This window comes from Schistocerca nitens, chromosome 2, assembly GCF_023898315.1.
Source record: "Schistocerca nitens isolate TAMUIC-IGC-003100 chromosome 2, iqSchNite1.1, whole genome shotgun sequence".
Taxonomy (NCBI): domain Eukaryota; kingdom Metazoa; phylum Arthropoda; class Insecta; order Orthoptera; family Acrididae; genus Schistocerca; species Schistocerca nitens.
Genome location: NC_064615.1, coordinates 262,780,913 through 262,802,510, shown reverse-complemented (window position 1 = coordinate 262,802,510; position 21,598 = coordinate 262,780,913). Strand labels below are relative to the sequence as shown.

The 21,598-nt window shown below is 52.7% G+C and overlaps 35 non-coding genes across 35 annotated transcripts; 7 read left to right on the top strand and 28 right to left on the bottom strand.

Moving 5' to 3' along the window:
* Positions 1–141: 141 nt before the first annotated feature.
* On the bottom strand, positions 142–212 carry Trnag-gcc (transfer RNA glycine (anticodon GCC)). The gene has a single exon. It is a non-coding gene; the product is annotated as a tRNA-Gly (tRNA).
* A 347-nt stretch (positions 213–559) lies between these two features.
* Positions 560–631, top strand: Trnag-ucc (transfer RNA glycine (anticodon UCC)). The gene has a single exon. It is a non-coding gene; the product is annotated as a tRNA-Gly (tRNA).
* Positions 632–1,218: 587 nt separating this feature from the next.
* On the bottom strand, positions 1,219–1,292 carry Trnai-aau (transfer RNA isoleucine (anticodon AAU)). Its single transcript has one exon. It is a non-coding gene; the product is annotated as a tRNA-Ile (tRNA).
* A 198-nt stretch (positions 1,293–1,490) lies between these two features.
* Positions 1,491–1,562, bottom strand: Trnae-uuc (transfer RNA glutamic acid (anticodon UUC)). Its single transcript has one exon. It is a non-coding gene; the product is annotated as a tRNA-Glu (tRNA).
* Positions 1,563–1,867: 305 nt separating this feature from the next.
* Trnam-cau (transfer RNA methionine (anticodon CAU)) lies at positions 1,868–1,940 on the bottom strand. The gene has a single exon. It is a non-coding gene; the product is annotated as a tRNA-Met (tRNA).
* Positions 1,941–2,322: 382 nt separating this feature from the next.
* On the bottom strand, positions 2,323–2,393 carry Trnag-gcc (transfer RNA glycine (anticodon GCC)). The gene has a single exon. It is a non-coding gene; the product is annotated as a tRNA-Gly (tRNA).
* Positions 2,394–2,740: 347 nt separating this feature from the next.
* Positions 2,741–2,812, top strand: Trnag-ucc (transfer RNA glycine (anticodon UCC)). Its single transcript has one exon. It is a non-coding gene; the product is annotated as a tRNA-Gly (tRNA).
* A 587-nt stretch (positions 2,813–3,399) lies between these two features.
* Positions 3,400–3,473, bottom strand: Trnai-aau (transfer RNA isoleucine (anticodon AAU)). The gene has a single exon. It is a non-coding gene; the product is annotated as a tRNA-Ile (tRNA).
* Positions 3,474–3,671: 198 nt separating this feature from the next.
* Trnae-uuc (transfer RNA glutamic acid (anticodon UUC)) lies at positions 3,672–3,743 on the bottom strand. The gene has a single exon. It is a non-coding gene; the product is annotated as a tRNA-Glu (tRNA).
* Positions 3,744–4,048: 305 nt separating this feature from the next.
* Trnam-cau (transfer RNA methionine (anticodon CAU)) lies at positions 4,049–4,121 on the bottom strand. Its single transcript has one exon. It is a non-coding gene; the product is annotated as a tRNA-Met (tRNA).
* A 382-nt stretch (positions 4,122–4,503) lies between these two features.
* Trnag-gcc (transfer RNA glycine (anticodon GCC)) lies at positions 4,504–4,574 on the bottom strand. The gene has a single exon. It is a non-coding gene; the product is annotated as a tRNA-Gly (tRNA).
* Positions 4,575–4,921: 347 nt separating this feature from the next.
* Positions 4,922–4,993, top strand: Trnag-ucc (transfer RNA glycine (anticodon UCC)). The gene has a single exon. It is a non-coding gene; the product is annotated as a tRNA-Gly (tRNA).
* A 587-nt stretch (positions 4,994–5,580) lies between these two features.
* Positions 5,581–5,654, bottom strand: Trnai-aau (transfer RNA isoleucine (anticodon AAU)). Its single transcript has one exon. It is a non-coding gene; the product is annotated as a tRNA-Ile (tRNA).
* Positions 5,655–5,852: 198 nt separating this feature from the next.
* Trnae-uuc (transfer RNA glutamic acid (anticodon UUC)) lies at positions 5,853–5,924 on the bottom strand. Its single transcript has one exon. It is a non-coding gene; the product is annotated as a tRNA-Glu (tRNA).
* Positions 5,925–6,229: 305 nt separating this feature from the next.
* Trnam-cau (transfer RNA methionine (anticodon CAU)) lies at positions 6,230–6,302 on the bottom strand. The gene has a single exon. It is a non-coding gene; the product is annotated as a tRNA-Met (tRNA).
* Positions 6,303–6,684: 382 nt separating this feature from the next.
* Positions 6,685–6,755, bottom strand: Trnag-gcc (transfer RNA glycine (anticodon GCC)). The gene has a single exon. It is a non-coding gene; the product is annotated as a tRNA-Gly (tRNA).
* A 347-nt stretch (positions 6,756–7,102) lies between these two features.
* Trnag-ucc (transfer RNA glycine (anticodon UCC)) lies at positions 7,103–7,174 on the top strand. Its single transcript has one exon. It is a non-coding gene; the product is annotated as a tRNA-Gly (tRNA).
* A 597-nt stretch (positions 7,175–7,771) lies between these two features.
* On the bottom strand, positions 7,772–7,845 carry Trnai-aau (transfer RNA isoleucine (anticodon AAU)). Its single transcript has one exon. It is a non-coding gene; the product is annotated as a tRNA-Ile (tRNA).
* A 198-nt stretch (positions 7,846–8,043) lies between these two features.
* Positions 8,044–8,115, bottom strand: Trnae-uuc (transfer RNA glutamic acid (anticodon UUC)). The gene has a single exon. It is a non-coding gene; the product is annotated as a tRNA-Glu (tRNA).
* Positions 8,116–8,420: 305 nt separating this feature from the next.
* Trnam-cau (transfer RNA methionine (anticodon CAU)) lies at positions 8,421–8,493 on the bottom strand. Its single transcript has one exon. It is a non-coding gene; the product is annotated as a tRNA-Met (tRNA).
* A 382-nt stretch (positions 8,494–8,875) lies between these two features.
* On the bottom strand, positions 8,876–8,946 carry Trnag-gcc (transfer RNA glycine (anticodon GCC)). Its single transcript has one exon. It is a non-coding gene; the product is annotated as a tRNA-Gly (tRNA).
* A 347-nt stretch (positions 8,947–9,293) lies between these two features.
* Positions 9,294–9,365, top strand: Trnag-ucc (transfer RNA glycine (anticodon UCC)). The gene has a single exon. It is a non-coding gene; the product is annotated as a tRNA-Gly (tRNA).
* A 585-nt stretch (positions 9,366–9,950) lies between these two features.
* Positions 9,951–10,024, bottom strand: Trnai-aau (transfer RNA isoleucine (anticodon AAU)). The gene has a single exon. It is a non-coding gene; the product is annotated as a tRNA-Ile (tRNA).
* A 198-nt stretch (positions 10,025–10,222) lies between these two features.
* Trnae-uuc (transfer RNA glutamic acid (anticodon UUC)) lies at positions 10,223–10,294 on the bottom strand. The gene has a single exon. It is a non-coding gene; the product is annotated as a tRNA-Glu (tRNA).
* Positions 10,295–10,599: 305 nt separating this feature from the next.
* On the bottom strand, positions 10,600–10,672 carry Trnam-cau (transfer RNA methionine (anticodon CAU)). The gene has a single exon. It is a non-coding gene; the product is annotated as a tRNA-Met (tRNA).
* Positions 10,673–17,448: 6,776 nt separating this feature from the next.
* Positions 17,449–17,520, top strand: Trnag-ucc (transfer RNA glycine (anticodon UCC)). Its single transcript has one exon. It is a non-coding gene; the product is annotated as a tRNA-Gly (tRNA).
* A 587-nt stretch (positions 17,521–18,107) lies between these two features.
* Trnai-aau (transfer RNA isoleucine (anticodon AAU)) lies at positions 18,108–18,181 on the bottom strand. Its single transcript has one exon. It is a non-coding gene; the product is annotated as a tRNA-Ile (tRNA).
* A 198-nt stretch (positions 18,182–18,379) lies between these two features.
* Trnae-uuc (transfer RNA glutamic acid (anticodon UUC)) lies at positions 18,380–18,451 on the bottom strand. Its single transcript has one exon. It is a non-coding gene; the product is annotated as a tRNA-Glu (tRNA).
* Positions 18,452–18,756: 305 nt separating this feature from the next.
* On the bottom strand, positions 18,757–18,829 carry Trnam-cau (transfer RNA methionine (anticodon CAU)). Its single transcript has one exon. It is a non-coding gene; the product is annotated as a tRNA-Met (tRNA).
* Positions 18,830–19,211: 382 nt separating this feature from the next.
* Positions 19,212–19,282, bottom strand: Trnag-gcc (transfer RNA glycine (anticodon GCC)). Its single transcript has one exon. It is a non-coding gene; the product is annotated as a tRNA-Gly (tRNA).
* A 347-nt stretch (positions 19,283–19,629) lies between these two features.
* Trnag-ucc (transfer RNA glycine (anticodon UCC)) lies at positions 19,630–19,701 on the top strand. The gene has a single exon. It is a non-coding gene; the product is annotated as a tRNA-Gly (tRNA).
* Positions 19,702–20,288: 587 nt separating this feature from the next.
* On the bottom strand, positions 20,289–20,362 carry Trnai-aau (transfer RNA isoleucine (anticodon AAU)). Its single transcript has one exon. It is a non-coding gene; the product is annotated as a tRNA-Ile (tRNA).
* Positions 20,363–20,560: 198 nt separating this feature from the next.
* On the bottom strand, positions 20,561–20,632 carry Trnae-uuc (transfer RNA glutamic acid (anticodon UUC)). The gene has a single exon. It is a non-coding gene; the product is annotated as a tRNA-Glu (tRNA).
* Positions 20,633–20,937: 305 nt separating this feature from the next.
* Trnam-cau (transfer RNA methionine (anticodon CAU)) lies at positions 20,938–21,010 on the bottom strand. The gene has a single exon. It is a non-coding gene; the product is annotated as a tRNA-Met (tRNA).
* A 382-nt stretch (positions 21,011–21,392) lies between these two features.
* Trnag-gcc (transfer RNA glycine (anticodon GCC)) lies at positions 21,393–21,463 on the bottom strand. The gene has a single exon. It is a non-coding gene; the product is annotated as a tRNA-Gly (tRNA).
* Positions 21,464–21,598: the final 135 nt, after the last annotated feature.

Below are 21,598 nucleotides of genomic sequence, written 5' to 3'. Positions count from 1 at the left end.
ATGATGCGAGCGTCCTAGTGGGGACCCGCGAGTGCTGCGTTCTCGGTTCTTCTCAAGGGAATCCAGCTATACATTCTTGTGGATCGTGCATCTCAAGAGCGCAAGCAGCACGGCAGCATTATCGCGGGAACAGCAAAACGATGCATCGGCCGGGAATCGAACCCGGGCCGCCCGCGTGGCAGGCGAGCATTCTACCACTGAACCACCGATGCTCGGGCCAGTAGTAACTTCACGCTGCTTGCCGAGCAGATGTCTCAAGGGAAAGTGGGACTGCCGTCAAGCGCCGTAGCATTCTGTCGAGAAGATGCTGCAGACGCTGAATCCTGCACTGCACTGCTAAAAAATGCCGCCAGAACGCGGTCCTCTGCGTACTCTTGCATCGCCGGCGCCGGCACCGACTCTTGCCAAAGGATGCGAAATGTGCGCGGATACGCCGTCCGAATGCGGCTGGATGTTCTCCCCTAGCCTACCTCGAAATGCGCCTGCCAGGTACGATCACCTTCGGCCGCTGCCGACAGGCGGGAAGCCGACACAGCGCGGCGTCGGGGCGCTTCCTTGTGCGGTGGTGGTGTAATGGTCAGCATAGTTGCCTTCCAAGCAGTTGATCCGGGTTCGATTCCCGGCCACCGCAACAGGCTTTTTAATTTCGCGTATGAGTACTTTCGCCACGCGCCCTCAAATTAATGTTTTTTTCCCCCTTCTTACTCGCTGCAGACCAGCCTATAGTGTGTCTCGACTTGTCTCGACTGACGCGAGAGCTGACGCTCTCAAATCGGCCTATATCAAAACGACAAGCACGAGAAACGACTGAGAGAGGTAAGGAGAGGCGAGGCGATGGGAACACAGCACTCCCCCATCCTTTCACGGTGGCGTGTCCATGACCGAATCGGGTTGTAGCTCCGAAAACAAAGGAGAAAGAAAAAATAGGAAGTAAAACTGCCAACAGTACCCTGTGTCCCCATGCGCTCACCCGCCCAAGTACTGACAAGGGCCAAAGTTGTTACAAATCGGCAATCGGACATTTTCTTTCATCTTGTCTTTGTCGGTTGAGAACCAGTGTATTCAACATATTATGGCCATTGCCGAGTGAATGCTGTAGCGCTTCCCGACAAGTCGGGTTCGGATCCTCCGTCAACTTCCACGCAGGGTGATGATCTTTTGGTCATCACACTCGCCTGCTGAAATCGGCGCTGCCTTTTCGTAGTAGTAAAAGACTAGTGGCCCGTGGGGGGATCGAACCCACGACCTTCGCGTTATTAGCACGACGCTCTAACCAACTGAGCTAACGGGCCTCGGCAGATGCAGTTGCTCAGCCCTGCGCTGGAAACGTATGGCATGAAGCCGTACACCATTTCTATGGTCGTCGGACGTCTGCTTCCCTCGTCTATATTCTGCTGACGGTCACGAAACAGTAGCTATATTGCGAGCAGGACGGGAAACGGCAGCTCGGTCAGCTCAAACTTGTCACGGTTCGTGTGGAAAAAATTCCGTTCCGGTACCGGGAATCGAACCCGGGCCTCCTGGGTGAAAGCCAGGTATCCTAGCCACTAGACCACACCGGATGTGGGGGTGTCTCCGCCGGTTCGGACGGTCGCTTGTCGCATTTCGTGTCGTGTCCCACGTCGGCGCCCTTCTCTCTTTGCGAGCGTCTTTGCGCATACTGACTGGCAAGGCGCGCACCTCAAACGTCTCAGAGCAATGCTTTTGGCTTCATGCTGTGCTGGGAGAAGAGGGAAAGGGAAGCTGTAAGTAGCAGTAACAGGAAGTAAACATTTTCCCGCTGAAGCGTTGAAACCGTTGTGGATAACAAACAAGAAATAAGTTAGTGCCCTAGCAACAGCATCACCATCAGACACAGAAAATTAAATGCCCCAGGTGAGGATCGAACTCACGACCTTAAGATTATGAGACTTACGCGCTGCCTACTGCGCTACCGAGGCACGGGTGGAACCGCTTTTCCTGGAAACTGGGTAAGTACCATACCCAATGTTAGACGTAAAGACACTGTACTTCCTGGATAACGTGTTCTGTTGCTAGACGTGCATTGCCGGCCCAGTTGATTGCGGTGTTGCTGCAGCTTTTGCAAACGATAGGCAGCACTCCTTGTCGTTAACGTTCAGTGCGTCGGAGGCACCTGGACATAGCAAATTGTGAGGCCAGGCCGACGCTAGTCTGTAGAACATGATGCGAGCGTCCTAGTGGGGACCCGCGAGTGCTGCGTTCTCGGTTCTTCTCAAGGGAATCCAGCTATACATTCTTGTGGATCGTGCATCTCAAGAGCGCAAGCAGCACGGCAGCATTATCGCGGGAACAGCAAAACGATGCATCGGCCGGGAATCGAACCCGGGCCGCCCGCGTGGCAGGCGAGCATTCTACCACTGAACCACCGATGCTCGGGCCAGTAGTAACTTCACGCTGCTTGCCGAGCAGATGTCTCAAGGGAAAGTGGGACTGCCGTCAAGCGCCGTAGCATTCTGTCGAGAAGATGCTGCAGACGCTGAATCCTGCACTGCACTGCTAAAAAATGCCGCCAGAACGCGGTCCTCTGCGTACTCTTGCATCGCCGGCGCCGGCACCGACTCTTGCCAAAGGATGCGAAATGTGCGCGGATACGCCGTCCGAATGCGGCTGGATGTTCTCCCCTAGCCTACCTCGAAATGCGCCTGCCAGGTACGATCACCTTCGGCCGCTGCCGACAGGCGGGAAGCCGACACAGCGCGGCGTCGGGGCGCTTCCTTGTGCGGTGGTGGTGTAATGGTCAGCATAGTTGCCTTCCAAGCAGTTGATCCGGGTTCGATTCCCGGCCACCGCAACAGGCTTTTTAATTTCGCGTATGAGTACTTTCGCCACGCGCCCTTAAATTAATGTTTTTTTCCCCCTTCTTACTCGCTGCAGACCAGCCTATAGTGTGTCTCGACTTGTCTCGACTGACGCGAGAGCTGACGCTCTCAAATCGGCCTATATCAAAACGACAAGCACGAGAAACGACTGAGAGAGGTAAGGAGAGGCGAGGCGATGGGAACACAGCACTCCCCCATCCTTTCACGGTGGCGTGTCCATGACCGAATCGGGTTGTAGCTCCGAAAACAAAGGAGAAAGAAAAAATAGGAAGTAAAACTGCCAACAGTACCCTGTGTCCCCATGCGCTCACCCGCCCAAGTACTGACAAGGGCCAAAGTTGTTACAAATCGGCAATCGGACATTTTCTTTCATCTTGTCTTTGTCGGTTGAGAACCAGTGTATTCAACATATTATGGCCATTGCCGAGTGAATGCTGTAGCGCTTCCCGACAAGTCGGGTTCGGATCCTCCGTCAACTTCCACGCAGGGTGATGATCTTTTGGTCATCACACTCGCCTGCTGAAATCGGCGCTGCCTTTTCGTAGTAGTAAAAGACTAGTGGCCCGTGGGGGGATCGAACCCACGACCTTCGCGTTATTAGCACGACGCTCTAACCAACTGAGCTAACGGGCCTCGGCAGATGCAGTTGCTCAGCCCTGCGCTGGAAACGTATGGCATGAAGCCGTACACCATTTCTATGGTCGTCGGACGTCTGCTTCCCTCGTCTATATTCTGCTGACGGTCACGAAACAGTAGCTATATTGCGAGCAGGACGGGAAACGGCAGCTCGGTCAGCTCAAACTTGTCACGGTTCGTGTGGAAAAAATTCCGTTCCGGTACCGGGAATCGAACCCGGGCCTCCTGGGTGAAAGCCAGGTATCCTAGCCACTAGACCACACCGGATGTGGGGGTGTCTCCGCCGGTTCGGACGGTCGCTTGTCGCATTTCGTGTCGTGTCCCACGTCGGCGCCCTTCTCTCTTTGCGAGCGTCTTTGCGCATACTGACTGGCAAGGCGCGCACCTCAAACGTCTCAGAGCAATGCTTTTGGCTTCATGCTGTGCTGGGAGAAGAGGGAAAGGGAAGCTGTAAGTAGCAGTAACAGGAAGTAAACATTTTCCCGCTGAAGCGTTGAAACCGTTGTGGATAACAAACAAGAAATAAGTTAGTGCCCTAGCAACAGCATCACCATCAGACACAGAAAATTAAATGCCCCGGGTGAGGATCGAACTCACGATCTTAAGATTATGAGACTTACGCGCTGCCTACTGCGCTACCGAGGCACGGGTGGAACCGCTTTTCCTGGAAACTGGGTAAGTACCATACCCAATGTTAGACGTAAAGACACTGTACTTCCTGGATAACGTGTTCTGTTGCTAGACGTGCATTGCCGGCCCAGTTGATTGCGGTGTTGCTGCAGCTTTTGCAAACGATAGGCAGCACTCCTTGTCGTTAACGTTCAGTGCGTCGGAGGCACCTGGACATAGCAAATTGTGAGGCCAGGCCGACGCTAGTCTGTAGAACATGATGCGAGCGTCCTAGTGGGGACCCGCGAGTGCTGCGTTCTCGGTTCTTCTCAAGGGAATCCAGCTATACATTCTTGTGGATCGTGCATCTCAAGAGCGCAAGCAGCACGGCAGCATTATCGCGGGAACAGCAAAACGATGCATCGGCCGGGAATCGAACCCGGGCCGCCCGCGTGGCAGGCGAGCATTCTACCACTGAACCACCGATGCTCGGGCCAGTAGTAACTTCACGCTGCTTGCCGAGCAGATGTCTCAAGGGAAAGTGGGACTGCCGTCAAGCGCCGTAGCATTCTGTCGAGAAGATGCTGCAGACGCTGAATCCTGCACTGCACTGCTAAAAAATGCCGCCAGAACGCGGTCCTCTGCGTACTCTTGCATCGCCGGCGCCGGCACCGACTCTTGCCAAAGGATGCGAAATGTGCGCGGATACGCCGTCCGAATGCGGCTGGATGTTCTCCCCTAGCCTACCTCGAAATGCGCCTGCCAGGTACGATCACCTTCGGCCGCTGCCGACAGGCGGGAAGCCGACACAGCGCGGCGTCGGGGCGCTTCCTTGTGCGGTGGTGGTGTAATGGTCAGCATAGTTGCCTTCCAAGCAGTTGATCCGGGTTCGATTCCCGGCCACCGCAACAGGCTTTTTAATTTCGCGTATGAGTACTTTCGCCACGCGCCCTTAAATTAATGTTTTTTTCCCCCTTCTTACTCGCTGCAGACCAGCCTATAGTGTGTCTCGACTTGTCTCGACTGACGCGAGAGCTGACGCTCTCAAATCGGCCTATATCAAAACGACAAGCACGAGAAACGACTGAGAGAGGTAAGGAGAGGCGAGGCGATGGGAACACAGCACTCCCCCATCCTTTCACGGTGGCGTGTCCATGACCGAATCGGGTTGTAGCTCCGAAAACAAAGGAGAAAGAAAAAATAGGAAGTAAAACTGCCAACAGTACCCTGTGTCCCCATGCGCTCACCCGCCCAAGTACTGACAAGGGCCAAAGTTGTTACAAATCGGCAATCGGACATTTTCTTTCATCTTGTCTTTATCGGTTGAGAACCAGTGTATTCAACATATTATGGCCATTGCCGAGTGAATGCTGTAGCGCTTCCCGACAAGTCGGGTTCGGATCCTCCGTCAACTTCCACGCAGGGTGATGATCTTTTGGTCATCACACTCGCCTGCTGAAATCGGCGCTGCCTTTTCGTAGTAGTAAAAGACTAGTGGCCCGTGGGGGGATCGAACCCACGACCTTCGCGTTATTAGCACGACGCTCTAACCAACTGAGCTAACGGGCCTCGGCAGATGCAGTTGCTCAGCCCTGCGCTGGAAACGTATGGCATGAAGCCGTACACCATTTCTATGGTCGTCGGACGTCTGCTTCCCTCGTCTATATTCTGCTGACGGTCACGAAACAGTAGCTATATTGCGAGCAGGACGGGAAACGGCAGCTCGGTCAGCTCAAACTTGTCACGGTTCGTGTGGAAAAAATTCCGTTCCGGTACCGGGAATCGAACCCGGGCCTCCTGGGTGAAAGCCAGGTATCCTAGCCACTAGACCACACCGGATGTGGGGGTGTCTCCGCCGGTTCGGACGGTCGCTTGTCGCATTTCGTGTCGTGTCCCACGTCGGCGCCCTTCTCTCTTTGCGAGCGTCTTTGCGCATACTGACTGGCAAGGCGCGCACCTCAAACGTCTCAGAGCAATGCTTTTGGCTTCATGCTGTGCTGGGAGAAGAGGGAAAGGGAAGCTGTAAGTAGCAGTAACAGGAAGTAAACATTTTCCCGCTGAAGCGTTGAAACCGTTGTGGATAACAAACAAGAAATAAGTTAGTGCCCTAGCAACAGCATCACCATCAGACACAGAAAATTAAATGCCCCGGGTGAGGATCGAACTCACGATCTTAAGATTATGAGACTTACGCGCTGCCTACTGCGCTACCGAGGCACGGGTGGAACCGCTTTTCCTGGAAACTGGGTAAGTACCATACCCAATGTTAGACGTAAAGACACTGTACTTCCTGGATAACGTGTTCTGTTGCTAGACGTGCATTGCCGGCCCAGTTGATTGCGGTGTTGCTGCAGCTTTTGCAAACGATAGGCAGCACTCCTTGTCGTTAACGTTCAGTGCGTCGGAGGCACCTGGACATAGCAAATTGTGAGGCCAGGCCGACGCTAGTCTGTAGAACATGATGCGAGCGTCCTAGTGGGGACCCGCGAGTGCTGCGTTCTCGGTTCTTCTCAAGGGAATCCAGCTATACATTCTTGTGGATCGTGCATCTCAAGAGCGCAAGCAGCACGGCAGCATTATCGCGGGAACAGCAAAACGATGCATCGGCCGGGAATCGAACCCGGGCCGCCCGCGTGGCAGGCGAGCATTCTACCACTGAACCACCGATGCTCGGGCCAGTAGTAACTTCACGCTGCTTGCCGAGCAGATGTCTCAAGGGAAAGTGGGACTGCCGTCAAGCGCCGTAGCATTCTGTCGAGAAGATGCTGCAGACGCTGAATCCTGCACTGCACTGCTAAAAAATGCCGCCAGAACGCGGTCCTCTGCGTACTCTTGCATCGCCGGCGCCGGCACCGACTCTTGCCAAAGGATGCGAAATGTGCGCGGATACGCCGTCCGAATGCGGCTGGATGTTCTCCCCTAGCCTACCTCGAAATGCGCCTGCCAGGTACGATCACCTTCGGCCGCTGCCGACAGGCGGGAAGCCGACACAGCGCGGCGTCGGGGCGCTTCCTTGTGCGGTGGTGGTGTAATGGTCAGCATAGTTGCCTTCCAAGCAGTTGATCCGGGTTCGATTCCCGGCCACCGCAACAGGCTTTTTAATTTCGCGTATGAGTACTTTCGCCACGCGCCCTTAAATTAATGTTTTTTTCCCCCTTCTTACTCGCTGCAGACCAGCCTATAGTGTGTCTCGACTTGTCTCGACTTTGCTCAGCTGACGCGAGAGCTGACGCTCTCAAATCGGCCTATATCAAAACGACAAGCACGAGAAACGACTGAGAGAGGTAAGGAGAGGCGAGGCGATGGGCACACAGCACTCCCCCATCCTTTCACGGTGGCGTGTCCATGACCGAATCGGGTTGTAGCTCCGAAAACAAAGGAGAAAGAAAAAATAGGAAGTAAAACTGCCAACAGTACCCTGTGTCCCCATGCGCTCACCCGCCCAAGTACTGACAAGGGCCAAAGTTGTTACAAATCGGCAATCGGACATTTTCTTTCATCTTGTCTTTATCGGTTGAGAACCAGTGTATTCAACATATTATGGCCATTGCCGAGTGAATGCTGTAGCGCTTCCCGACAAGTCGGGTTCGGATCCTCCGTCAACTTCCACGCAGGGTGATGATCTTTTGGTCATCACACTCGCCTGCTGAAATCGGCGCTGCCTTTTCGTAGTAGTAAAAGACTAGTGGCCCGTGGGTGGATCGAACCCACGACCTTCGCGTTATTAGCACGACGCTCTAACCAACTGAGCTAACGGGCCTCGGCAGATGCAGTTGCTCAGCCGTGCGCTGGAAACGTATGGCATGAAGCCGTACACCATTTCTATGGTCGTCGGACGTCTGCTTCCCTCGTCTATATTCTGCCGACGGTCACGAAACAGTAGCTATATTGCGAGCAGGACGGGAAACGGCAGCTCGGTCAGCTCAAACTTGTCACGGTTCGTGTGGAAAAAATTCCGTTCCGGTACCGGGAATCGAACCCGGGCCTCCTGGGTGAAAGCCAGGTATCCTAGCCACTAGACCACACCGGATGTGGGGGTGTCTCCGCCGGTTCGGACGGTCGCTTGTCGCATTTCGTGTCGTGTCCCACGTCGGCGCCCTTCTCTCTTTGCGAGCGTCTTTGCGCATACTGACTGGCAAGGCGCGCACCTCAAACGTCTCAGAGCAATGCTTTTGGCTTCATGCTGTGCTGGGAGAAGAGGGAAAGGGAAGCTGTAAGTAGCAGTAACAGGAAGTAAACATTTTCCCGCTGAAGCGTTGAAACCGTTGTGGATAACAAACAAGAAATAAGTTAGTGCCCTAGCAACAGCATCACCATCAGACACAGAAAATTAAATGCCCCGGGTGAGGATCGAACTCACGACCTTAAGATTATGAGACTTACGCGCTGCCTACTGCGCTACCGAGGCACGGGTGGAACCGCTTTTCCTGGAAACTGGGTAAGTACCGTACCCAATGTTAGACGTAAAGACACTGTACTTCCTGGATAACGTGTTCTGTTGCTAGACGTGCATTGCCGGCCCAGTTGATTGCGGTGTTGCTGCAGCTTTTGCAAACGATAGGCAGCACTCCTTGTCGTTAACGTTCAGTGCGTCGGAGGCACCTGGACATAGCAAATTGTGAGGCCAGGCCGACGCTAGTCTGTAGAACATGATGCGAGCGTCCTAGTGGGGACCCGCGAGTGCTGCGTTCTCGGTTCTTCTCAAGGGAATCCAGCTATACATTCTTGTGGATCGTGCATCTCAAGAGCGCAAGCAGCACGGCAGCATTATCGCGGGAACAGCAAAACGATGCATCGGCCGGGAATCGAACCCGGGCCGCCCGCGTGGCAGGCGAGCATTCTACCACTGAACCACCGATGCTCGGGCCAGTAGTAACTTCACGCTGCTTGCCGAGCAGATGTCTCAAGGGAAAGTGGGACTGCCGTCAAGCGCCGTAGCATTCTGTCGAGAAGATGCTGCAGACGCTGAATCCTGCACTGCACTGCTAAAAAATGCCGCCAGAACGCGGTCCTCTGCGTACTCTTGCATCGCCGGCGCCGGCACCGACTCTTGCCAAAGGATGCGAAATGTGCGCGGATACGCCGTCCGAATGCGGCTGGATGTTCTCCCCTAGCCTACCTCGAAATGCGCCTGCCAGGTACGATCACCTTCGGCCGCTGCCGACAGGCGGGAAGCCGACACAGCGCGGCGTCGGGGCGCTTCCTTGTGCGGTGGTGGTGTAATGGTCAGCATAGTTGCCTTCCAAGCAGTTGATCCGGGTTCGATTCCCGGCCACCGCAACAGGCTTTTTAATTTCGCGTATGAGTACTTTCGCCACGCGCCCTTAAATTAATGTTTTTTTCCCCCTTCTTACTCGCTGCAGACCAGCCTATAGTGTGTCTCGACTTGTCTCGACTTTGCTCAGCTGACGCTCTCAAATCGGCCTATATCAAAACGACAAGCACGAGAAACGACTGAGAGAGGTAAGGAGAGGCGAGGCGATGGGCACACAGCACTCCCCCATCCTTTCACGGTGGCGTGTCCATGACCGAATCGGGTTGTAGCTCCGAAAACAAAGGAGAAAGAAAAAATAGGAAGTAAAACTGCCAACAGTACCCTGTGTCCCCATGCGCTCACCCGCCCAAGTACTGACAAGGGCCAAAGTTGTTACAAATCGGCAATCGGACATTTTCTTTCATCTTGTCTTTATCGGTTGAGAACCAGTGTATTCAACATATTATGGCCATTGCCGAGTGAATGCTGTAGCGCTTCCCGACAAGTCGGGTTCGGATCCTCCGTCAACTTCCACGCAGGGTGATGATCTTTTGGTCATCACACTCGCCTGCTGAAATCGGCGCTGCCTTTTCGTAGTAGTAAAAGACTAGTGGCCCGTGGGGGGATCGAACCCACGACCTTCGCGTTATTAGCACGACGCTCTAACCAACTGAGCTAACGGGCCTCGGCAGATGCAGTTGCTCAGCCCTGCGCTGGAAACGTATGGCATGAAGCCGTACACCATTTCTATGGTCGTCGGACGTCTGCTTCCCTCGTCTATATTCTGCTGACGGTCACGAAACAGTAGCTATATTGCGAGCAGGACGGGAAACGGCAGCTCGGTCAGCTCAAACTTGTCACGGTTCGTGTGGAAAAAATTCCGTTCCGGTACCGGGAATCGAACCCGGGCCTCCTGGGTGAAAGCCAGGTATCCTAGCCACTAGACCACACCGGATGTGGGGGTGTCTCCGCCGGTTCGGACGGTCGCTTGTCGCATTTCGTGTCGTGTCCCGCGTCGGCGCCCTTCTCTCTTTGCGAGCGTCTTTGCGCATACTGACTGGCAAGGCGCGCACCTCAAACGTCTCAGAGCAATGCTTTTGGCTTCATGCTGTGCTGGGAGAAGAGGGAAAGGGAAGCTGGAAGTAGCAGTAACAGGAAGTAAACATTTTCCCGCTGAAGCGTTGAAACCGTTGTGGATAACAAACAAGAAATAAGTTAGTGCCCTAGCAACAGCATCACCATCAGACACAGAAAATTAAATGCCCCGGGTGAAGATCGAACTCACGACCTTAAGATTATGAGACTTACGCGCTGCCTACTGCGCTACCGAGGCACGGGTGGAACCGCTTTTCCTGGAAGCTGGGTAAGTACCATACCCAATGTTAGACGTAAAGACACTGTACTTCCTGGACAACGTGTTCTGTTGCTAGACGTGCATTGCCGGCCCAGTTGATTGCGGTGTTGCTGCAGCTTTTGCAAACGATAGGCAGCACTCCTTGTCGTTAACGTTCAGTGCGTCGGAGGCACCTGGACATAGCAAATTGTGAGGCCAGGCCGACGCTAGTCTGTAGAACATGATGCGAGCGTCCTAGTGGGGACCCGCGAGTGCTGCGTTCTCGGTTCTTCTCAAGGGAATCCAGCTATACATTCTTGTGGATCGTGCATCTCAAGAGCGCAAGCAGCACGGCAGCATTATCGCGGGAACAGCAAAACGATGCATCGGCCGGGAATCGAACCCGGGCCGCCCGCGTGGCAGGCGAGCATTCTACCACTTTTTTTTTTTTTTTTTTTTTTTTTTTTTTTTTTTTTTTTTTTTTTTTTTTTTAAGGGCCTCCCAACTCCCCTTATAGCCCTCCTTGCTCTCACCAAAACATGCCTTCTTCGGCGAGCTTCAACGCTATATTTGCTGGACTGTCGAACTTCGTGGAACAGAGGAATAACTGAAAACAAAATCATCTTCTCCTCAGATGGTATGCTGTCTTCTGCCAGAGAAAAATGAAGAACTAAAAGTAATTTTATCGCGAAATTCGTGGACGGTCTTCCTTCCTCCGCCGGTTCAACTCTTCAGCTCGTATTTCAACTAAAAACATATTCCGCTTGAAAGTAAAATATTCTCCCTCTTGACGAATGTGTCACTCCGATGTAGCAGTGAGTTGTTACAAAACAGGTGTCAAACAGCACAACATGAGAGTTTACGTCGAAGTGTGCATCACACGAAAGAAATAAAAATCACCTAAAAGTAATAAAATGAAATCGCGACAGTCCGGGAACAGAAAGAGACTGGAAAAAAAAAAACACTCCTGCAACTATGAATGTTCCACACAAACAGGCCGTATCGTCGAAAATAGCCATGAAGTCCCGGGCACAAATTAAATTCCTCAAAATTAAAGGGACACTCCTCTCTTGGAGATAAAACCAGAACGACCCGTAGTGAGTTGGTGGCACAATTCACCAACCATAACACAAATAAAACAAATAAAAGTATGAAAAATAAATAAAAAGTGGAACGCGTCAGTTCAGTAAATCGCAGTTCAGGGTGTTTGTCGCAGTTCCATTTCATAGCCATAATCCAAGGCCGCCTTCAAAAAATTCGCAAACAGTTCGCGAAATTGAACACAATCCTTCAGTATCATATACTGGGCCCACAAATAATCCAGGTAAATCACAGTATCAGTGACGGCCATATCTATAAGGGCATAAATCGTATGCCCTAATAGCCAGACAGTGGCGTTATTTTTTGTCCGCGGGAAAGCTTGGAAGTTAGGCACTATCACACGACGAACAGTCACAAGGTGAGGAGGCGTTCTATTAATGTGGGCGACCATTCGTTGACACAGCCGCCATACCGTCGACACCGATGCACACTCAAAACGATGTTCCCGTGTGTCCACAACACCACATCTTCCACAGGCGGCAGAGGGAAGAAGGTGAATGTCGGCTAGCCGCTGGTTCGTCGATAGCGTGTTGTTGACGATTTTAAACCAGAGCGCACTCACGTCCGACGGCAACACTGGGTTGTTGATGTTTGCCCACACCTTCACCCATTCCACTGTGGGGTTCCGGAGCACCAATTTATGACGCGGAGGTCGTCCAGTCAGGGCAACGTAGAGTCCGCGGGCGGTCCTGTGTCTGTCGGTAGCCGTTGACAGAGCGTAGCTCCTCGTTAAAAAGTACTCCCGTATGTAGGACATCTTGTACGGGATGGCCGCGAGAGAAACGGGCGCCGCTTCAGAGTGTGGGCGGTAGAGCTCCAGGAGTGCCGCGGTAGTTCCTGCCGAGTCGTCGGACTGCAGGGTGGCTGTCCGGTGGACGAGCAGCGCGCCGCATTTGCGTGGAACGTCGATGAACCCGAGGCCGCCCAGCTGCCTGTCGATGACACAGGTCGAAGCCTTGACTTTAAAAATTTCATGCCGCCACAGCAGCCAGTAGACTGCCTGCGAAATCGCCCTCCCGACCGGCTTCGGAACACTAAGCAGTTGGGCGATGTACCACGCATTCGATAAGATGAACGTATTAATGACAGCCACACGTTGATGTAAGTTGAGTCGGCGACCTGAGTGGCTGCGACATAGGGCCTTCACAGTGCCAAGAATTCGCCTCCAGTTTAAAACTTGCATTTTTTGTGGGCACGCTACAATGTCGAGTCCTAAAATTTTGTGGGTGCGCACAACACGGAACCAGTCCTGTTCAACAGACAGTTCCCGCCGACCCAGTGGTATCAATACAGTTTTCCGCGTATTCAAAACGGCGCCAGAGGCACGTTCGTACAATGTCAGAACATCGCGAACTCTGTCCAAGTCATGTGCCCGCCCCATGAAAAGTCCCACGTCGTCAGCATAGGCAGCACATTTGAGTGAGACGTGACAGACCTGGACACCTTCAATGATGCGACCGACTGCGCGCAAAAACGGGTCGAGCGCAATGACAAATAGGAGCATTGATAAAGGACAGCCCTGTCTGACAGATCTTGTAATAGGAATGGGCGGCGACTGCCAACCATTGATTACAATTACTGACGTCGCCGACGTTAAAAGATGCCGTATAGCATCGAGAAAGTGGCCGCCGAACCCCAGTTTTGTCATGACGGACAGAAGATAATCGTGCCCGATACGGTCGAATGCATTGGCAAAGTCGATGGAGAGAATGCCAGCGGACAGGTCATTAATTGCTGCGTACGCGACCACGTCTCGGTATGAAGCCGCAGCGTGAAAAATGCTACGACGTTTCACACCACACGACTGAAAGGGACTGATGATCCCGTCCATGACCACACTGAGTTTCGTTGCGAGGCATCGTGCCGCCAGTTTATAATCTGCATTTAAAAGTGTGATAGGGCGTAATGCCTCAACACGACATGCTGTCGGTGTCTTCGGAATTAAGACAATACGCCCTTCAACGAACTTCGAAGGGACAGCAGCACCACGAACAATTTCATTTATCATGATCGTCAAAGTCTCACCGAAAATATCCCAATAAGCCAGGTAAAATTCGATGGGAAGACCATCGAGACCTGGAGACTTCCCCCGACGACACGAACGCAAGACGTCTTTCACATCGTCCTGTGACAACATCTCATCCAGTGACTGACGGTCAGATTCAGAGATGACAGTATCCAATTCATCTAATAGAAAGGAACGTGCGACATCGTCGGCAGCAGTCTGTCCGAACAGTCTCTTAAAGTGGTCGGAGACGTAGGGAACGATCTCATGCTTCGCCGTGAGACGAGCACCCGTGGCCGTGATGAGGGTGGTAATGTCTTTCCTCCGCGCCAACCGTTTCTCGCGTGCCAAGTGGTAAAGCGTTGGCACTTCGTCAATGGTGTCACACTGCGGCCGGCTCCTAATCAGAACACCGTGTGCCTTGTGGAGGTGATGATGGAGTATCTTGCTTTTAATTCTATTCAAACGTGCGCGTAAGTTTTGATCTGGCGCCACGGGCGCATCAAGCGCATCTTGGAGGCACTGCTGATAAAAGGCAATGGTGCGCCTCTCCCAAAACGACGCCTCCCTTGCATACCGCATCGCAACACTGCGCAACTGTGGTTTGGCTAAGTCGACCCACCATTGTAAGACCGTGGCATAATTTCCCCGTTTTTCAGAACAAAGCCGCCACACGTTCTGAATCTCGCAACGTAAACCGGCGTCAGAGAGATGACGGGTATTAAGTTTCCAAATACGGGAAGGTGGCGCCTGCCTATTGGCCAGTAATTGCACGTCACACACAACACCGCAGTGATCACTAAAAGCGACGGGATGTACCGCAACCCTCTGAAGATAGGCTTGAAGTGGCCGCGACACATAAATACGATCAATTCTGCTGGCACCTGTCGCATAAAAATGTGTGTATTGCGTCGTGGTAGGATGAAAATGACGCCAAACATCGATCAAGTCATTGGTCACAATTAGTTGGGAAAGTTCCGGGCACCTGGTAGCCGTGGGAAATTGATCGGCTGCAGCAGTAACACAGTTAAAGTCGCCGCCAACTACTACATTGCGGGTCGACGCAAAGAACGGAACCACATCTTGATTAAAAAAAACAGAACGAGCACGTTTATGATCAGTGCCACTCGGCGCGTATATATTAATAAATGTGACATCCTGGATCGTACACGTAAGTAAGCGGCCATTCGGTAAAAATTGAACGTTAGATGGTTGCAATACAGTTTTATAAAGAACAGCGGTGCCACAAGTTCCTTCCACGTTAATGTTATAGATTACATCGTAGCCAGGGACGTTATGAAAGCGCTGAACAGTGACTTCTTGGAGTAATGCAACGTCATAGCCTCCCAAAGTTAAAAAGTCTATAAAACTTGCTATTTTATGCGCAGCTATGATGCGATTTACATTGAGTGATAAAACTGAAAAGGTCTTTAGATGTTGACGAGCGGCGGCCATTTAAAACACAGACACTCAAGAATTAGCAAGAAAATGAGAAACGGAAGACTCAGATGCAGCGCCTTAAGCACCCCAATAAAACAGTCAAGAAGCACTGCAACACATTTCGTAACTCGTGGACAATACTGTGCGGAAAATTTACTGTGCCACAGTTATTGTCGTTATTAAGGGTGTAAATAGCATCGTAGCCTAGAATATAGCTAAAAACATCACTAGACACTTCTTGAAGAAGGGCAATACTAAAATTTCCATGATATAAAACATCTTTAAATGCAGCTACCTTTTGTACCGCTGAAATACCGGCAACGGTTAATGTCAAAACAGAAAACACAGTCGATGGGTGTGGGTGCGTTGACATTTGAGGCAGATGGACAAAACAGAGCAATATAAAGCACCAACGAAGTGATAAAACGCCGGACGTATACTTAAATGAATGGCAGCTGGCATAAAATGGAATTTGCTATAGGTCGTAAAACACTGTAGCGGTTAGTAGCAAGGCTACAAAAACATGGCACAACAATACACTGGACACAGTTCAAGACACATGCGTTTCTAGGTCAATTACAATGTACACGGACTCATTAGAATGATGTGAGTCTGCGCGCATGGCTACTGGCCCCCCTCGTCCTCCTGCTGCCACCACGGGCTGTGACTGTCAGGTGGCGGGGGTGGCCGTGCGTCGCCCGACGGCTTGGTGGCTTCCGCCCGGCCGCCGCGCGATGTTACGGCCGGCTGTGACGGCACAGAATGTTTGCGCGGGCGCTGTGGTAACTGCTCACTGCCCTGTTCTAATTTACGCTTCGCAGCGGCAACGTCCTGTTCCTTCTCAGCACTGAGAAATTGTTTTAAGCGTTCAGTGTGTGCTCGAATCTTCTCTGTCCTGGCGGGGCTGCTACTACGAGAGGAACCTTGTGACATCGCCTCACTTTCACTGCCACTCTCCGTGGCTGGCGGATTCGCGAGGGCGGCTGGGTTCGGATCCTTGACCTGTTTACCCTTGCCCCGCTGGCGACGTTGCGTTTTATTTGCCGCTGAAGGCGTCACAGGATCGGCAGAAGTTGGCACCGGAAGGGGCGGCGGGGGTAAAGAAGTGTCTGTTGCCTTCACCGGTTCCGATTGAACGGCATCGGCATTAACAGAGCGTGCGTCCCTTTCGTCATCAACCCGGTCGGTCGGGGTAGGCGGGTCCTGGACAACCTCCATTTCCTCCTGCCCGACAGTCGTGTGACTATGTTCCGCGACGGACGGGTCTTCGTCGGAGGCAACGGTCGTCGGTCGCTCGGTCGGTCGGTCGGTCGGACCGGTAAACGATGTTCCTGCTACAATCTCACTCATTAGGGGCACAAATTTTTCGCCACCACCCACAACATCTTCGCGCGGTAACTGAACAGGCCGCCGTCGAGGGCAGTCACCCCTCAAATGTTCCGTAGAATGACATACGGCACATGTCGGCGGTTGCCCGATATATGAGACCTGTGCACGAACCCCACCAATTACAAAGTAGGAAGGAATATGTTGTTTCAGGTCCATCCGTACACTACGGACACCACTAGCAACTTTATAACGATATGCACTAGACCATTTCTCCATTGTAACGTTAAGAACGTCACCAAATCGCGACAAGGCACGAGATAAAACTTGATCAGGGCATTCCGGTGGGACATTAAAAACTCGAACAGTTCGAATACCAAAACCTGACGCCACAATTTGCACATTACTAATACTGCCGTCTGCATGTTTAAAACGGCGACTGCCACCAAATTTAGCAACAAACTTTTCACACATGTCCCCAGAGGTAAATTTCAAGAACAAGCAATACTGAACAAAGTCCAATTGAAAGGTGTCTACGATTTCTTCCGGTATCTTTAGGTCTTCGAATAACCACTCGTGTATTTCAAACGCGGTAGGCCGGACAGCACTTCTATCAAATACACACTGAGCGGTGTTAGCTCTCGAAAATGTCGACATTTTGTTACTTACAAATCTTCAATGCAGAAATCACGAACAACGAAGCGCCAAAGTCCCGGCGATGTAAACAAACCGACGACGACAGCGGAGCTCTGCGCGACGTGCGACGTGCGCGGATACGCCGTACGAATGCGGCTGGATGTTCTCCCCTAGCCTACCTCGAAATGCGCCTGCCAGGTACGATCACCTTCGGCCGCTGCCGACAGGCGGGAAGCCGACACAGCGCGGCGTCGGGGCGCTTCCTTGTGCGGTGGTGGTGTAATGGTCAGCATAGTTGCCTTCCAAGCAGTTGATCCGGGTTCGATTCCCGGCCACCGCAACAGGCTTTTTAATTTCGCGTATGAGTACTTTCGCCACGCGCCCTTAAATTAATGTTTTTTTCCCCCTTCTTACTCGCTGCAGACCAGCCTATAGTGTGTCTCGACTTGTCTCGACTGACGCGAGAGCTGACGCTCTCAAATCGGCCTATATCAAAACGACAAGCACGAGAAACGACTGAGAGAGGTAAGGAGAGGCGAGGCGATGGGCACACAGCACTCCCCCATCCTTTCACGGTGGCGTGTCCATGACCGAATCGGGTTGTAGCTCCGAAAACAAAGGAGAAAGAAAAAATAGGAAGTAAAACTGCCAACAGTACCCTGTGTCCCCATGCGCTCACCCGCCCAAGTACTGACAAGGGCCAAAGTTGTTACAAATCGGCAATCGGACATTTTCTTTCATCTTGTCTTTATCGGTTGAGAACCAGTGTATTCAACATATTATGGCCATTGCCGAGTGAATGCTGTAGCGCTTCCCGACAAGTCGGGTTCGGATCCTCCGTCAACTTCCACGCAGGGTGATGATCTTTTGGTCATCACACTCGCCTGCTGAAATCGGCGCTGCCTTTTCGTAGTAGTAAAAGATTAGTGGCCCGTGGGGGGATCGAACCCACGACCTTCGCGTTATTAGCACGACGCTATAACCAACTGAGCTAACGGGCCTCGGCAGATGCAGTTGCTCAGCCCTGCGCTGGAAACGTATGGCATGAAGCCGTACACCATTTCTATGGTCGTCGGACGTCTGCTTCCCTCGTCTATATTCTGCTGACGGTCACGAAACAGTAGCTATATTGCGAGCAGGACGGGAAACGGCAGCTCGGTCAGCTCAAACTTGTCACGGTTCGTGTGGAAAAAATTCCGTTCCGGTACCGGGAATCGAACCCGGGCCTCCTGGGTGAAAGCCAGGTATCCTAGCCACTAGACCACACCGGATGTGGGGGTGTCTCCGCCGGTTCGGACGGTCGCTTGTCGCATTTCGTGTCGTGTCCCGCGTCGGCGCCCTTCTCTCTTTGCGAGCGTCTTTGCGCATACTGACTGGCAAGGCGCGCACCTCAAACGTCTCAGAGCAATGCTTTTGGCTTCATGCTGTGCTGGGAGAAGAGGGAAAGGGAAGCTGTAAGTAGCAGTAACAGGAAGTAAACATTTTCCCGCTGAAGCGTTGAAACCGTTGTGGATAACAAACAAGAAATAAGTTAGTGCCCTAGCAACAGCATCACCATCAGTCACAGAAAATTAAATGCCCCGGGTGAGGATCGAACTCACGACCTTAAGATTATGAGACTTACGCGCTGCCTACTGCGCTACCGAGGCACGGGTGGAACCGCTTTTCCTGGAAACTGGGTAAGTACCATACCCAATGTTAGACGTAAAGACACTGTACTTCCTGGATAACGTGTTCTGTTGCTAGACGTGCATTGCCGGCCCAGTTGATTGCGGTGTTGCTGCAGCTTTTGCAAACGATAGGCAGCACTCCTTGTCGTTAACGTTCAGTGCGTCGGAGGCACCTGGACATAGCAAATTGTGAGGCCAGGCCGACGCTAGTCTGTAGAACATGATGCGAGCGTCCTAGTGGGGACCCGCGAGTGCTGCGTTCTCGGTTCTTCTCAAGGGAATCCAGCTATACATTCTTGTGGATCGTGCATCTCAAGAGCGCAAGCAGCACGGCAGCATTATCGCGGGAACAGCAAAACGATGCATCGGCCGGGAATCGAACCCGGGCCGCCCGCGTGGCAGGCGAGCATTCTACCACTGAACCACCGATGCTCGGGCCAGTAGTAACTTCACGCTGCTTGCCGAGCAGATGTCTCAAGGGAAAGTGGGACTGCCGTCAAGCGCCGTAGCATTCTGTCGAGAAGATGCTGCAGACGCTGAATCCTGCACTGCACTGCTAAAAAATGCCGCCAGAACGCGGTCCTCTGCGTACTCTTGCATCGCCGGCGCCGGCACCGACTCTTGCCAAAGGATGCGAAATGTGCGCGGATACGCCGTCCGAATGCGGCTGGATGTTCTCCCCTAGCCTACCTCGAAATGCGCCTGCCAGGTACGATCACCTTCGGCCGCTGCCGACAGGCGGGAAGCCGACACAGCGCGGCGTCGGGGCGCTTCCTTGTGCGGTGGTGGTGTAATGGTCAGCATAGTTGCCTTCCAAGCAGTTGATCCGGGTTCGATTCCCGGCCACCGCAACAGGCTTTTTAATTTCGCGTATGAGTACTTTCGCCACGCGCCCTTAAATTAATGTTTTTTTCCCCCTTCTTACTCGCTGCAGACCAGCCTATAGTGTGTCTCGACTTGTCTCGACTGACGCGAGAGCTGACGCTCTCAAATCGGCCTATATCAAAACGACAAGCACGAGAAACGACTGAGAGAGGTAAGGAGAGGCGAGGCGATGGGCACACAGCACTCCCCCATCCTTTCACGGTGGCGTGTCCATGACCGAATCGGGTTGTAGCTCCGAAAACAAAGGAGAAAGAAAAAATAGGAAGTAAAACTGCCAACAGTACCCTGTGTCCCCATGCGCTCACCCGCCCAAGTACTGACAAGGGCCAAAGTTGTTACAAATCGGCAATCGGACATTTTCTTTCATCTTGTCTTTATCGGTTGAGAACCAGTGTATTCAACATATTATGGCCATTGCCGAGTGAATGCTGTAGCGCTTCCCGACAAGTCGGGTTCGGATCCTCCGTCAACTTCCACGCAGGGTGATGATCTTTTGGTCATCACACTCGCCTGCTGAAATCGGCGCTGCCTTTTCGTAGTAGTAAAAGACTAGTGGCCCGTGGGGGGATCGAACCCACGACCTTCGCGTTATTAGCACGACGCTCTAACCAACTGAGCTAACGGGCCTCGGCAGATGCAGTTGCTCAGCCCTGCGCTGGAAACGTATGGCATGAAGCCGTACACCATTTCTATGGTCGTCGGACGTCTGCTTCCCTCGTCTATATTCTGCTGACGGTCACGAAACAGTAGCTATATTGCGAGCAGGACGGGAAACGGCAGCTCGGTCAGCTCAAACTTGTCACGGTTCGTGTGGAAAAAATTCCGTTCCGGTACCGGGAATCGAACCCGGGCCTCCTGGGTGAAAGCCAGGTATCCTAGCCACTAGACCACACCGGATGTGGGGGTGTCTCCGCCGGTTCGGACGGTCGCTTGTCGCATTTCGTGTCGTGTCCCGCGTCGGCGCCCTTCTCTCTTTGCGAGCGTCTTTGCGCATACTGACTGGCAAGGCGCGCACCTCAAACGTCTCAGAGCAATGCTTTTGGCTTCATGCTGTGCTGGGAGAAGAGGGAAAGGGAAGCTGTAAGTAGCAGTAACAGGAAGTAAACATTTTCCCGCTGAAGCGTTGAAACCGTTGTGGATAACAAACAAGAAATAAGTTAGTGCCCTAGCAACAGCATCACCATCAGTCACAGAAAATTAAATGCCCCGGGTGAGGATCGAACTCACGACCTTAAGATTATGAGACTTACGCGCTGCCTACTGCGCTACCGAGGCACGGGTGGAACCGCTTTTCCTGGAAACTGGGTAAGTACCATACCCAATGTTAGACGTAAAGACACTGTACTTCCTGGATAACGTGTTCTGTTGCTAGACGTGCATTGCCGGCCCAGTTGATTGCGGTGTTGCTGCAGCTTTTGCAAACGATAGGCAGCACTCCTTGTCGTTAACGTTCAGTGCGTCGGAGGCACCTGGACATAGCAAATTGTGAGGCCAGGCCGACGCTAGTCTGTAGAACATGATGCGAGCGTCCTAGTGGGGACCCGCGAGTGCTGCGTTCTCGGTTCTTCTCAAGGGAATCCAGCTATACATTCTTGTGGATCGTGCATCTCAAGAGCGCAAGCAGCACGGCAGCATTATCGCGGGAACAGCAAAACGATGCATCGGCCGGGAATCGAACCCGGGCCGCCCGCGTGGCAGGCGAGCATTCTACCACTGAACCACCGATGCTCGGGCCAGTAGTAACTTCACGCTGCTTGCCGAGCAGATGTCTCAAGGGAAAGTGGGACTGCCGTCAAGCGCCGTAGCATTCTGTCGAGAAGATGCTGCAGACGCTGAATCCTGCACTGCACTGCTAAAAAATGC